Source organism: Octodon degus, unplaced genomic scaffold (assembly GCF_000260255.1).
Source record: "Octodon degus isolate 3935 unplaced genomic scaffold, OctDeg1.0 scaffold00206, whole genome shotgun sequence".
In the NCBI taxonomy this organism is placed as follows: Eukaryota; Metazoa; Chordata; class Mammalia; order Rodentia; family Octodontidae; genus Octodon; species Octodon degus.
Window position 1 is genome coordinate 2,752,078 of NW_004524782.1, and position 11,759 is coordinate 2,763,836.

Genomic DNA, 11,759 nt, shown 5'->3' on the forward strand with positions numbered 1-11,759 from the left:
AATTCTATATAAATACATAACCCCTGAACCAGCGTTATAAAAACAGTTAGGGAAATCTGTACAGAGTGCCAGATACTGACACTACCAAAAATCATAAAGAAAATATACATCTGCTATAGGGAATAGTTAAAACGAAAAAAATAAAAGAGTACTGCAAAATTAGGTTCAGCAAATGTAAATAGCTCACAATAATAACTTTCCAGCTTTTCCACCCGCTCTCCCCTCCCCCCTAGCGCTGCTCAGGCTGCACTGTGCTCCCTCTGAGCACTCACCTCCTGCTAAGCTTGAGTGGCCGCCACCTCCCTCAGCCACCATCATGATTATCTACCGGGACCTCATCAGCCACCATGAGATGTTCTCCGACATTTACAAGATCCGGGAGATCGCGGACGGGCTGTGCCTGGAGGTGGAGGGCAAGATGGTCAATAGAACAGAGGGTGCCATTGACGACACGCTCATTGGTGGCAATGCCTGTGCTGAAGGCCCAGAGGGTGAAGGCACCAAAAGCACAGTAGTCACTGGCGTAGATATTGTAATGAACCATCACTTGCAGGAAACCAGCTTCACAAAAGACAGGAAGTACATCAAAGATTATATGAAATCAATCAAAGGCAAACTTGAAGAACAAAGACCAGAAAGAGTAAAACCGTTTATGACGGGGGCTGCAGAGCAAATCAAGTACATCCTTGCTAATTTCAAAAACTATCAGTTCTTTATTGGTGCGAACATGAATCCAGATGGCATGGTTGCTCTCCTGGACTACTGTGAGGATGGTGTGACCCAATTTATGATTTTCTTTAAGGATGGTTTAAAAATGGACAAATGTTAATGGATTCGGTGGTAACCTTGGATCTATCACTTGTCATAACTGGCTGCTGCTTGTCATCTACACAACACCACGATTTTAGACAAATGGGACTGATGTCCTCTTGAACTCTTCATTTATTTTGACCGTGATTTATTTGGAGTGGAGGCATTGTTTTTTAGGGAAAAAACACGTCATGTAGGTTGTCTAAAAATAAAATGCATTTAAACTCAAAAAAGAAAACCTTTCCATGTCAATATTCATAAATCACAATAGATACAGAATTGAAATATTGTTCCAAAAATTCCATACCTATATTGCATAAAACAGACAAGTCTCATCCAAAGAAAGTGTGTAGACTAAAAATAGAAGGATGGAATACAACCAGTAAAATAGTAAAATAGAAGGATGGAAAACAACCAGTGAAGTAGAGTAAGGTTCTTATTTTCAGACACACCATGTTCATGACAAAAAGAATCAGAAGAGAAAAATGTGGCCGTTATGTACTGGTAAAGAAAACAACTCAACAGAAAGAGATAACAATTACAAATAAATACATATGGACAAACTTTTGACACAACTTCACAAAAAAACCTACTGGACACAAAAATGGAAAACAAATAAAAATGAAAACAGCCTTAGTGAGGGGCTTCAACACCCCATTCTTACAAGTGGGCAAGTCAATCAGAGGAGAAACATTAAAATGGAAATATGAGTCAAGCCACATCATTGAACAAATGCATTTAAGTGATATCTAAACAGTGTTTTATCCACCGAGCAACATAATATATATTTTCCTCAACTATACATAGAACTTTTTCTGAAACAGAATGTATCTTAGGAAATATGAAAATCTAAAATAAATACAAAAAAATGGAAATAATCTCTTCAATGCTACTGCAACATACAATAATGAAACTAGAAATTAACACCAAAACAAAGCACAGAAATTTTACAAGCATATGGAAATGTAAGAATACATCATTCAATAGCCAATGTATCATGGAATAATTTAAAAGTTCTTATAATCAAAGTTCAATGGAAACACAAACTCATGAGACATAATGATAACAGTTCGAAGGAGGAAGTGTATAGTTCTGAATGTGCACATTAGGAGAATAATGATCCCAAGTAAACTCTCAAGGTCCTAAAAACAGTAAAAACACAAATTCAAAACTACTAGAAGAAATGATTATAGAGATTTGAGTAAAAAGTATGAAATTCAGACTAAAAAAAAAATACAGAGGGTGAACAAACACTTGATTCTTGATTTGGTTCTTTGAACAACAGAATTGATCAAAGAAGATGTGAAAATGCTAAACAGAACAACAATAGACAGTAAAAAAGAGACATCAGTAAAACCCCTATGAACTAAAAACATGCTCTGAAACTGATAGATCCACAATAGAAATCTACCAGAATTTCAAGAAAAATCTAACATGAATGCAACTCAATGTCTTCTCTGAAACTGAAAGGAAGCAGCTTTAAAAAAAGCATTCTGGAAGCTAGCATTACCTTGATACACAAATCAGAGAAAGTCAAACAAAACACAACTCTTCAATGAACATAGATGTAAGAATCTAAAATGAAATGTGTGTAAACAGAATGCAACCAACCATTAAGAAACTCATACAACATGACCAAGTTGGTTTTATCCCAAGGATGGAAACATGGGTCAATATCATAATCTTTTTTCTAGTAGTTTTGCATTTAGATTTTTACTGATTTTTTATGACCTTGAGGTATATCTTTAGGAAATTTACTTGGGCTCATACATAAATTGATAAATGCAATATATCACATAAGTAGAAGTAAGAAAAAAATCAAATGTTCTTCTTAATAAGTGCAGAAACAGCCTTTGGCCCAGTCCAACATCCATTCATGATAAAAGCCTTGATGAAAATTAGGTATCAAAGAATCTTACCTCAAATTGAGTAAAACTATGTGAAATCTGCTGCCAACATAATAAATGGGAAAAGCTCAAAATATTTTCTCTAAAAGCTGGAATAAGAAAAGGGCACATACTCTCAACCACTCTTGTTTAGCACAGCACTCCAAATTTCATCCAGAGCAACCAGGAAAGAGAAAAAATAAAAGGGATATGAATAGAAAATGAAAAAATCAAACCATCAATATTTGAGGATGACTTCATTCTTTAGACACAAGATTCTAAAAACTCCACCAGAAGATTCTTAGAACTAATAAACAAAGGCTCAGAAAAAAAGTCACAAAATAATACACAAAAATTAGAAACATTTCTATACATTAAAAATAAATGTACTAAGAAAGAAATGAGGGAAAAATTCATTCATTGTAGCTTTTAGTGAAATTAAGCACCTAGAAATTAATCTAACTGAGAAACAGAAAGCTTTCTAGATTGAAAGTTATTGTACTCTGAAAAAAGAGATTGAAGAGGAAACTGAACACACATTTGCACATTAAATAAGATCTCACCAAAAAACATTTCTAAAATATTTGTACCCATTTTGCATGGACAAATTCTTGGTTTCCCTATGTTTTTGCCAAACTTGCTCTTCCCTGACATTCGCATATTAGCATTCTGGATGGTGTTTGATGGAACTAGGCAGCAATTTTATTGAAAAGTTTCTGTATACTAAGAACATTGGATGCTTGAATATATATATTCTCAACTGAATAACCTTTTCTGAATTTTTTTTCTTTTTTTACCTTTTCTGATATTTAAACTGCAATATTTCTCATTTTTAGTTCTCTTATGTAAAATGTAAAGAGCTTGTCATGGTGAGTACTTTTGTGTTTTTCTCTTCTGTCCTTTATTGTGCCTGGTTTTCTTTCTATCTTCCTTTGTCTGTTATTTACATTGCAATTTGGCTATGTAAGATTTTAATGAAATTATTCTTAATTTTAAAATAATTTGTCATTTTGTGCATGTCTAGTGTGTTTTGTAAACAGTTTTTTCTTAGACTTTATTTTATTTGTTTATTTTTTATTCATTTTAATGAGAAAAAAGATAGAATAGTATGAAACTTTCAATACAACTTAGCAGGACATTTACAATAATTAATACTTTGCATATTGTTGTCTTCATAGTCATTATTCAGAGGACAAGAAGCAGACATGATATCTTGCCTAAATCATATTAGTACAAACCTTTATTCCACAATTTTTGCAGCCACATATATTTACTATAGAAATTTACAATAGAAATTTATTCAGAAAAAAAAAATAAAAAAAGAAATTTATTCAGAATAGTTTTATAGTTACAAAGTCTTTATATACTATGACCAAGATACAGTTCAGGTTTTACTGAAAATATTAAATTTCTTTTCTGGATATTCTCCCTGTCACTTCTTCCCAGGTGGTCACCATTTCATCATTAGTGATGCCTTCACTTGAAATAGCCCGAGAATTCTCTTCTACTCTTCTTGCTTCATAAACCTTTGAAACTCCATAAAAGCCCATCTGCAAAATTATTTTTTGTTGTTAAATACCTACAACACTTTCCTCAGAAAAATAATCAACACTATAAGTGAAAGTTTAGACAAAATGACAAGAGCAGACTCCATGTACTTGGCAATAGAATTGGTCTTGTTGCCACAGACTATGATTGGAGTCCTGGACAATTTTTTTTTCTTCTTTATCATTATGTTTTCATTTATCACAGAAAAAGCAAGTTGAGATGCATAGATTTGATTCTTAGGCACATATTGATAGCCAACTCCTTAATTATTCTTCTAAATAACTTCCTCATACAATGTTTGCCTTTAGATTGAAACATTCTTTCAATGATTTTTTCTGTAAACTTATCTTGTATGTGGGGAGAGTGGGTAGGGGTGTGTCAATTAATAGCATCTGCCTTTTGAGTGTCTTCCAAACTATGATGATCAGCTTCGTGAACTCCTTCTGGAAAGTTCTCAAAATCAAAGCTCCAAAGTACATTGGCTTATCCATTGGCTTCTGCTGGTTTCAACATACATTTATAAATTTAATTTTCCCTGTACATCTAATGAGAGTGTCTGGAAGATTTCACGGCCGAAACATCACAAAAAAAAGAGAAACGAGATTCTGTTCTCTTATAGATCAATTGGCAATCATGGGCTCAGTCTAATTGGCATTAGTAGCATTCCTTGAAGTTATTCTTTCTGTACTAATGATCTGTTAAAGTGGCTCCATGATTTTTACTCTGTATCAACACAAGAAGAGGGCCCAACTCATTCACAGGATGAATGTTTTCTCTAGATTCCCTGAGTCTAGAGCCAACAAAAACATCCTTCTACTAGTGTGAAGTTTTATATCATTTTACAGCATGTCCTCCATCTTTAACTTTTCTATCGCTCCTTTTCCTGAGGTACATTGGTGGCTGGTGAGCATTTCCAATATAATTTCTATGTGTTTTCCAACCATCATCTCCTTTCTGTTAATGAGCCAGGATTCTTCTCTATCTAGGTTCTGTTTTGCTTTTGTAAGGAATATTCATTTTACTGATAAGAGATAAATAAATTTTATGTTTTGGAAGTATTATTTTCCATAGCTCTTTTCTCTCCAAGAGGCAACACAGAGATACAGGGAGAAAACATGTCTTTCCTTGATAGACTCGAGAGCATTTTGTTTTGCTAAATATAGGGTTTGTGTGGGATTTAAGGAGTGAGCAAATGAGATTGGCCTAATTCTGATGCACTCTTCTCTCATTTCTCTGAGTTGTGAGTTGATTTAGATAAATTATGAAGACTGTTCTATCAATTATGTTGATAATTAAAGTATTTTGCTAAATCCTTATTCAAGAAAATATTTCTTAAGAAAACATGGTGAAGGCATAGTTGGTGTTATGGTTTGTGTCCAAGTGTCCTCTCAAAGCCCCATGCAGTCAAGGGGGTGGATTATAAAGTTTGTGATTAATTCATGATCCAATGCTTGGAGCATAGGTCTGCAGCCACTCTTGGGCAGATAATCTGCAACAAATGTAAGGCAGGGAGAGAAGCTGTCTAGCTACCTCAGCTGTGGCTCCTTCATTATTTTCCACCACCATGAATGGCTTCCTTCTGTCATGTGCCACTCTTCCTTCAAGTCTGCTGAATATGGACTGAAACCACCACTAACAGTGAGATAAATAAACTTCTTCCTTATTTGTGGGTGTTGGGTATTTTGACCACAGCAACAGGAGAAAAGTAACTAAGAAAGGTGGTGAACACTGTGACAATTCTCTCTGAGTCTTCTACATCTTCTGGATAGTTTTCTGTGTGGTTTTTCACTATGCACTTTATTTTTATGGTGTTTCCAGTAATCAAGATATTAGGATATTATAGAAAGTGTGAAAACCCAAGATAGAAAACATATTTGCCTACTCTTTTTAGGACCGTAGCAATATAAGAGCAGTATCCAATGAGAGGAGAGTTTTGGTGCTTCATGGAAAATTTTATGCTTCATTAACCTTCGCACATTCCACCAACATCAATAGAATTCCTAAAACTGATTAAGAAAACCTTCAAAAGCTAAGTGAGATTAGATGTTAAGTTGAGGCTGTGTCATATTCCCACCAACACAAATGTTGGCTGATATTTTGCCTAATTCATTTCTTTTAAAATGTCTTGATCATAATTGTATGACTAATTCTTCTTGAAAATTTTTCCCACCATGGTGCCCTCTCCTTGGATACCATTTCTTTTGATGTTTCACTATGTAATGAACATCCTGCACTTGTTAGACAAGTGGCAGTGTCTGGGTGCTGTTTTCCCAGGAGAGAAGAAATAGAGCATATGAGTATGTCTGGGTCACTGTGATACAATGCTGCAGGCCTCAAAGTTCCAGAATAAAAATTTTATTAATACTGCAGAGAGAGATTGATCTGAGCATGCAGTCAGGATAGCATCGATATCAGTGATGCTCTTCATATAACTAGAAAGATGTCTAAATTTCATATGGATTCACCACCAAACACAAACATTCAAATCCATCTTGACCCAAAAAAGCAACGCAAAAGATACGCTACCATATGATTTCTAGATGAACAATGAAGCTAAAGTAACTTTTTCCAAAATGTATATGACATTATCATGAAACAAACACAAACTAGTGAAGCAGAAGCAAGGTCCTATAGTAAAGCCAAACCTGTATAGGTAATCTTGCAGCAAAGCTTTTCACACAAGCAATGGAGGTGGTGCAGTCTGCTTAATAGAAGGTATGTAGAAATGGGGATGTGCTTATTCAGTGGACTGAAGCTGGACGCCTGTGTGACACCTCATATATAAATCAACTCTAATTGGACTAACTGTGTAAATGTGAGATATCCAATTATTAAATTTCTGGTAGAAAAAAGTTGGTGAGCTGCTTCAGGACATTGGAGGGTTCAGTGATTATTTTTATAAGACATCAAGTGCACAAGAATCAATACAACAATAGTAAAATGTGATTTCCTTACTGTCAACAAGCTCTGCATAGCAAAATAAACAATGGAAAGGGTCTGAGAATGAAAAGGTATTCTGCAGTCCTCCAGCACAGACCCTTCAATTTCAACTGCCCACCTGCCACTTGTAATTTCAAAACTTAAAACGGCGAGATGTAGGGAGCAGCTAAAGCTGGAAATTGATCACACGTGCTGGGCAAGTCTCAGAAATAGAAGATCCCAAGGCAAAGCATGAAAACGAGTGGATCCAGCTCAGAGAATATGAAGTGCTCAGGCTCACATACAAAGCTGCTAGGCAGAGGCTTGAAATGGACATCAACTTCTTGAGAGTTTAAGTAAATGAATTATGGGAGACTGAGTAATTCCGTTTCTCCCATCCAGAGAGAGGGCTCTACCTGACTTCAAATTTCTGTCTTTTACCTTTGCTTATCAAGCTTCTCACTGTTCTTTCTAACAGAAACTTCAAGAGCTGTGCAGGATGCAATAAGGGTTAATCTGAAGATGATGAAAACTGGATAGCATCAAGGACATTATAATTATAATGTCTATAATTGTAAACATTATAATTATAATGACTATAATTGTAATTATAGTCTCCCATCCAACAGAACTGAGGTGAGTATCACATCAGACTCATGTGGAGAGGAAAATATTCTGTGTTTTACTGTTTTCAAATGCAGTGACAAAATATCTGATGTTGAGTAATTTAGAGGAAACTGCTTTTTCTATCTAAATGTACCTGTACATGATTGATATTATCATAGCATGGTTGTGTACAAGAGCAAGAGATTACAAATGGAAAATGAAAGAGAGAAGATAAAGAGACCAGTCTTTATATCTCCTAGCAAAACTCTCATGTGCATTAATCAATGCACAAAACTCCTTTGGAAAATTTCAATGTCAGTTTACCCCGATTACCTAAAGCCACATAATAAACTCTACTTATAAACATTTTCTGTTTTTAAAAACTGGTATATAAAACTCATCTAAACTTGAACATCCCGTGAGTAAGACAATCCACTTCTGTTCCAAAACGGGTAACCTCTAAAGTGTTAGTTTCCAATCCTGGGATGAGGAATCTAGCAAAGAGACTTCTAAGATCTAAGTTTGTCAAGATAATTTTGACTCAGTGTCAGAGGTTTTAGACCATGGTCAGTTTGCTCCAACAGTCTAGAATATACAAGGTTCTAGAAGGTGCAGAGGGCATGGTCAGTGTACAATATAGGCATGCATGGAATATCAGAAACCATTGATTTTAAAGTTAATATATTCCATAATATAATGAAATAAAAGCTTGCTCATGAATAAAAAAAATACAGAAGCACCATGGTGGAATTTGATGGCCAAAACACATCACAGAAAGGCAAAGAGACTGGACTACACTCTTAAACTCCCAATTAGCTATGACTTCATTAAAATGTTATTGTGAAATGTGCCTCAATAAAAATGGCTATGCAGGTATTTATAGAGAATGCTAACATTATTTGCTTTGTGCATATTTATAAGTATTATAGATACGAACTGCAATGTTAAGGGTTTTTTGAGGAAAATTCCATGTTTATTTCTATAGTGAATGCATTAGTCTACAATCCCAATTGCAATGTAGAAGAATCATTTTGCCCTCGATTCTCAGAAACTGTGATGGTTCATTGCATTATCAACTTGAATAACAAATGCCTAGTGGATTAGTTTAGAACACTTTTTGGTGTGTTTTAATGAACACATTTCTGAAGATGGATGACCCACTTTGGATGTGTGTAGCACCAACATACAGGCTTAGACACTGGATGAAATAGAGAAAAAACGTTTGGCTTTTGCTTCTTCAGAGAAACTCTAGTTTTGTCAACTTTTATAAGCACAGACCTAAGGAACAATTATAGGAATGAATGTTACGGTGTGACATAAGGATGGCAGAAATGTATGCCTGAATCTGACTGAGTTTATCAAAATGGGCTCATTAAGTAAAAATTCTGAACTTAATGTTGCAGTTTATGGAAATTTTAAAAAAGTTAATGCCTTATATGGCTTGTGGGCAGTAGTACGCATCAAGAGATAGTTCACTGGGAATAAGTTAGAGATGCCTGACTTTCTTTGTCATACTGTTGAGGGGATTCAAAGCTCAGGGAAAATATATTTCTGGAGTGTGGCATGGTGGTACACGCCTGTAATCCCAGCACTCAGGAGGCTGAGGCAGAATGATCATTGCAAGTTCAACGCAAGTCTGGATTACACATTGAGCTCAAAACCAGCCTGAGATGCATAACCAAACTCTGTCTCAAAACGACAAACAAATAACCAAAATAAAGAGATATGAATTCTGGAGTGGATTTCTCATGTTAGACCTCGTACTTCACACTAGGATGATCTGGAAAATGTACACATTGATAAAATTTTGAGGAACATTCATGATGGGAGCCGCAGCATGCCCTAAGATCCCTGTCATTGCTCCTTTCTCTGTGCTGACCTTATGGTAGGGCTCCATCACTCAGTTGACAAATTTAAAGGAAGGGGTTTAATTGAGTTTGAGAGTGGCAGCGGTCAAGTGGCAGCATGTGGCTCCCAAAGGGAAGTTGCACATTGTTACCCTAATGCAGAACAGAAACAAAGCAATTATTGCAGTGATCTGACATCTGCACACCTGTGGCACTTGCTAATAAGGAATAGCACTACCTGACATGATGCAGACAGGAAATCTACTACACTTTTACTAGAGTTACATAATGGGATATAATTAAAGGCAAAAACCAGGAACCTACCTCAAATGTTAGTAAAGAGAAAATCATAACTCTTCAAACAGTTTTGAGATTTGAATTAGTTTACAGCGTGAGAACTCCTTGAATGAAGGGGTATACAGATCCCCACTGAAGAATGTTTATTATCAGTAATTTCTTCAGGTAATCTTTCTTCCATCCTACACAAAAGGGATAGATAGCCTTTGGGCAGGGAAACTGAATCCTTTAGTGATGGGGACATTATCACATGTTGGGAATTGCTGTACACTAGTTCTCAAATAATGTTGTTTCTGGGTAGTCCAAAATATCATTTTTTTCTCTCCAGTGAGAGTAGAGGAAATCAGATGAACAATGGAGTTGAAGAGAATATCTGCTTCACAGTGGGTGCATGAGGTTCACCCATTTGTTGTGTAGTCTTGTTCCTGTTTCAGAACTGACAATTAGAATAGAATTCTCAAACTGGCTCCTTAAACTGTAGTATGAAGACACTTCGACCTTGAAAGGTCCCAATGGAGCCATGAGAATTGCCTTTACATGGCAAAATGTTAAATCTAGAAAATATTACATTCTTGAAGGGATTAATGATACTAATGCCACTGCCAAGCACTTGAAGATAGAAGAGTGTTGGCTCCCAGTGCACTTCCACTTAATGTTGTGGTTTGTCTGAGCAGAAAATAAATGTGTTTTGGAGGATGGTGCTGGATATGGCAAACTCAACAAAGTAACTCCAGTTGAAGCTGTGGTAGCAGAATGAGGTTTCTTTGCTTTAGCAGATTAGCACATATGGTACTTGCTGTGCAACTATTGAGTGGGCAAATGCATTCTTCTTCATAGCTATCCATGAAACTCACCAGGAATTTTTTTCACAATTAAGGCCAGCAAATATACCTTTAGTGTCTTATCTCAGGGTTATGTTAACCCTCCAGCCCTGTTTCACCACTTAGTTTGCATGAATCTTGGCACTATTTCTCCTTCTCAAGGTACACCACTGGTCCATTATATTGAAGCTATTATGGTGATTTGGCCAAGTGAGCAGCAGGTACAAAATTTTCTGAACTTGTTAGATGGGAAATGAACATGACTAAACTTAAGGTTCTTCTACTTCATTGAAATTTCTAGGAGTTGAACGATGGGGGTCATGTGTGATATCCCCTCTACAGTGAATAATAAGTTGTTGCCTCGTCTGTACTAACAACCAAATAAGAACCACAATGTTCAGTAAGCCTGTCTGCTGTTTGGAGGCAATGCATTCCTCAGTTAGATGTTTTCCTCATGCCTATTTACTGAGTCACTGAAAAAAAAAAAAGCCATTGCTATTGAGTGTGTCCCAGAAAAGAAAAGGTCCAGATTGCTATGCAGATTGCCATATTATTAAAGCCACATGATTCAGCAGATTCATTGGTTCTTGATGTGTCAGTGGCAGATGCACAAGCTGTTTGGAGTCTTTAGACGGTGCCCTTTAGTGAGTCAAAACTCAGGTTTTTCAGTTTTGGAGCAAGGCTCCCATATCATCTATAGGCATCTACATTCCCTTTCAAAAACAGCTCCTCCCCTGCCATGGGGCTTTAGTTGAAATTGAGCGCTTCAGCATGAAACAACAGGTTACCTTGTCCACTGAGCTCTACGTTGTGGGAAGGGAATACTACAATCCAGCAAGTCATAAAATTGAACGTGCAGAGCAACAGTCTGTTCATTAAGTGGAAGTATTTTAGTATTTTAGTATATATGTGCTTGAGCATAGGTAGGTCTGAAGTACACAAAAAAGTTACAAGAAGAAGATACCCCCCCAAAAAAATAAAAGGGGGGCTGAGGATTTGGCTTAACAGTAGAATGCTTGCCTAGC

At 36.1% G+C, this 11,759-nt stretch overlaps 1 pseudogene; it reads left to right on the forward strand.

Annotated features, from left to right (window-relative positions):
• Nucleotides 1-294: 294 nt before the first annotated feature.
• On the forward strand, nt 295-926 carry LOC101578616 (annotated as a pseudogene).
• Nucleotides 927-11,759: the final 10,833 nt, after the last annotated feature.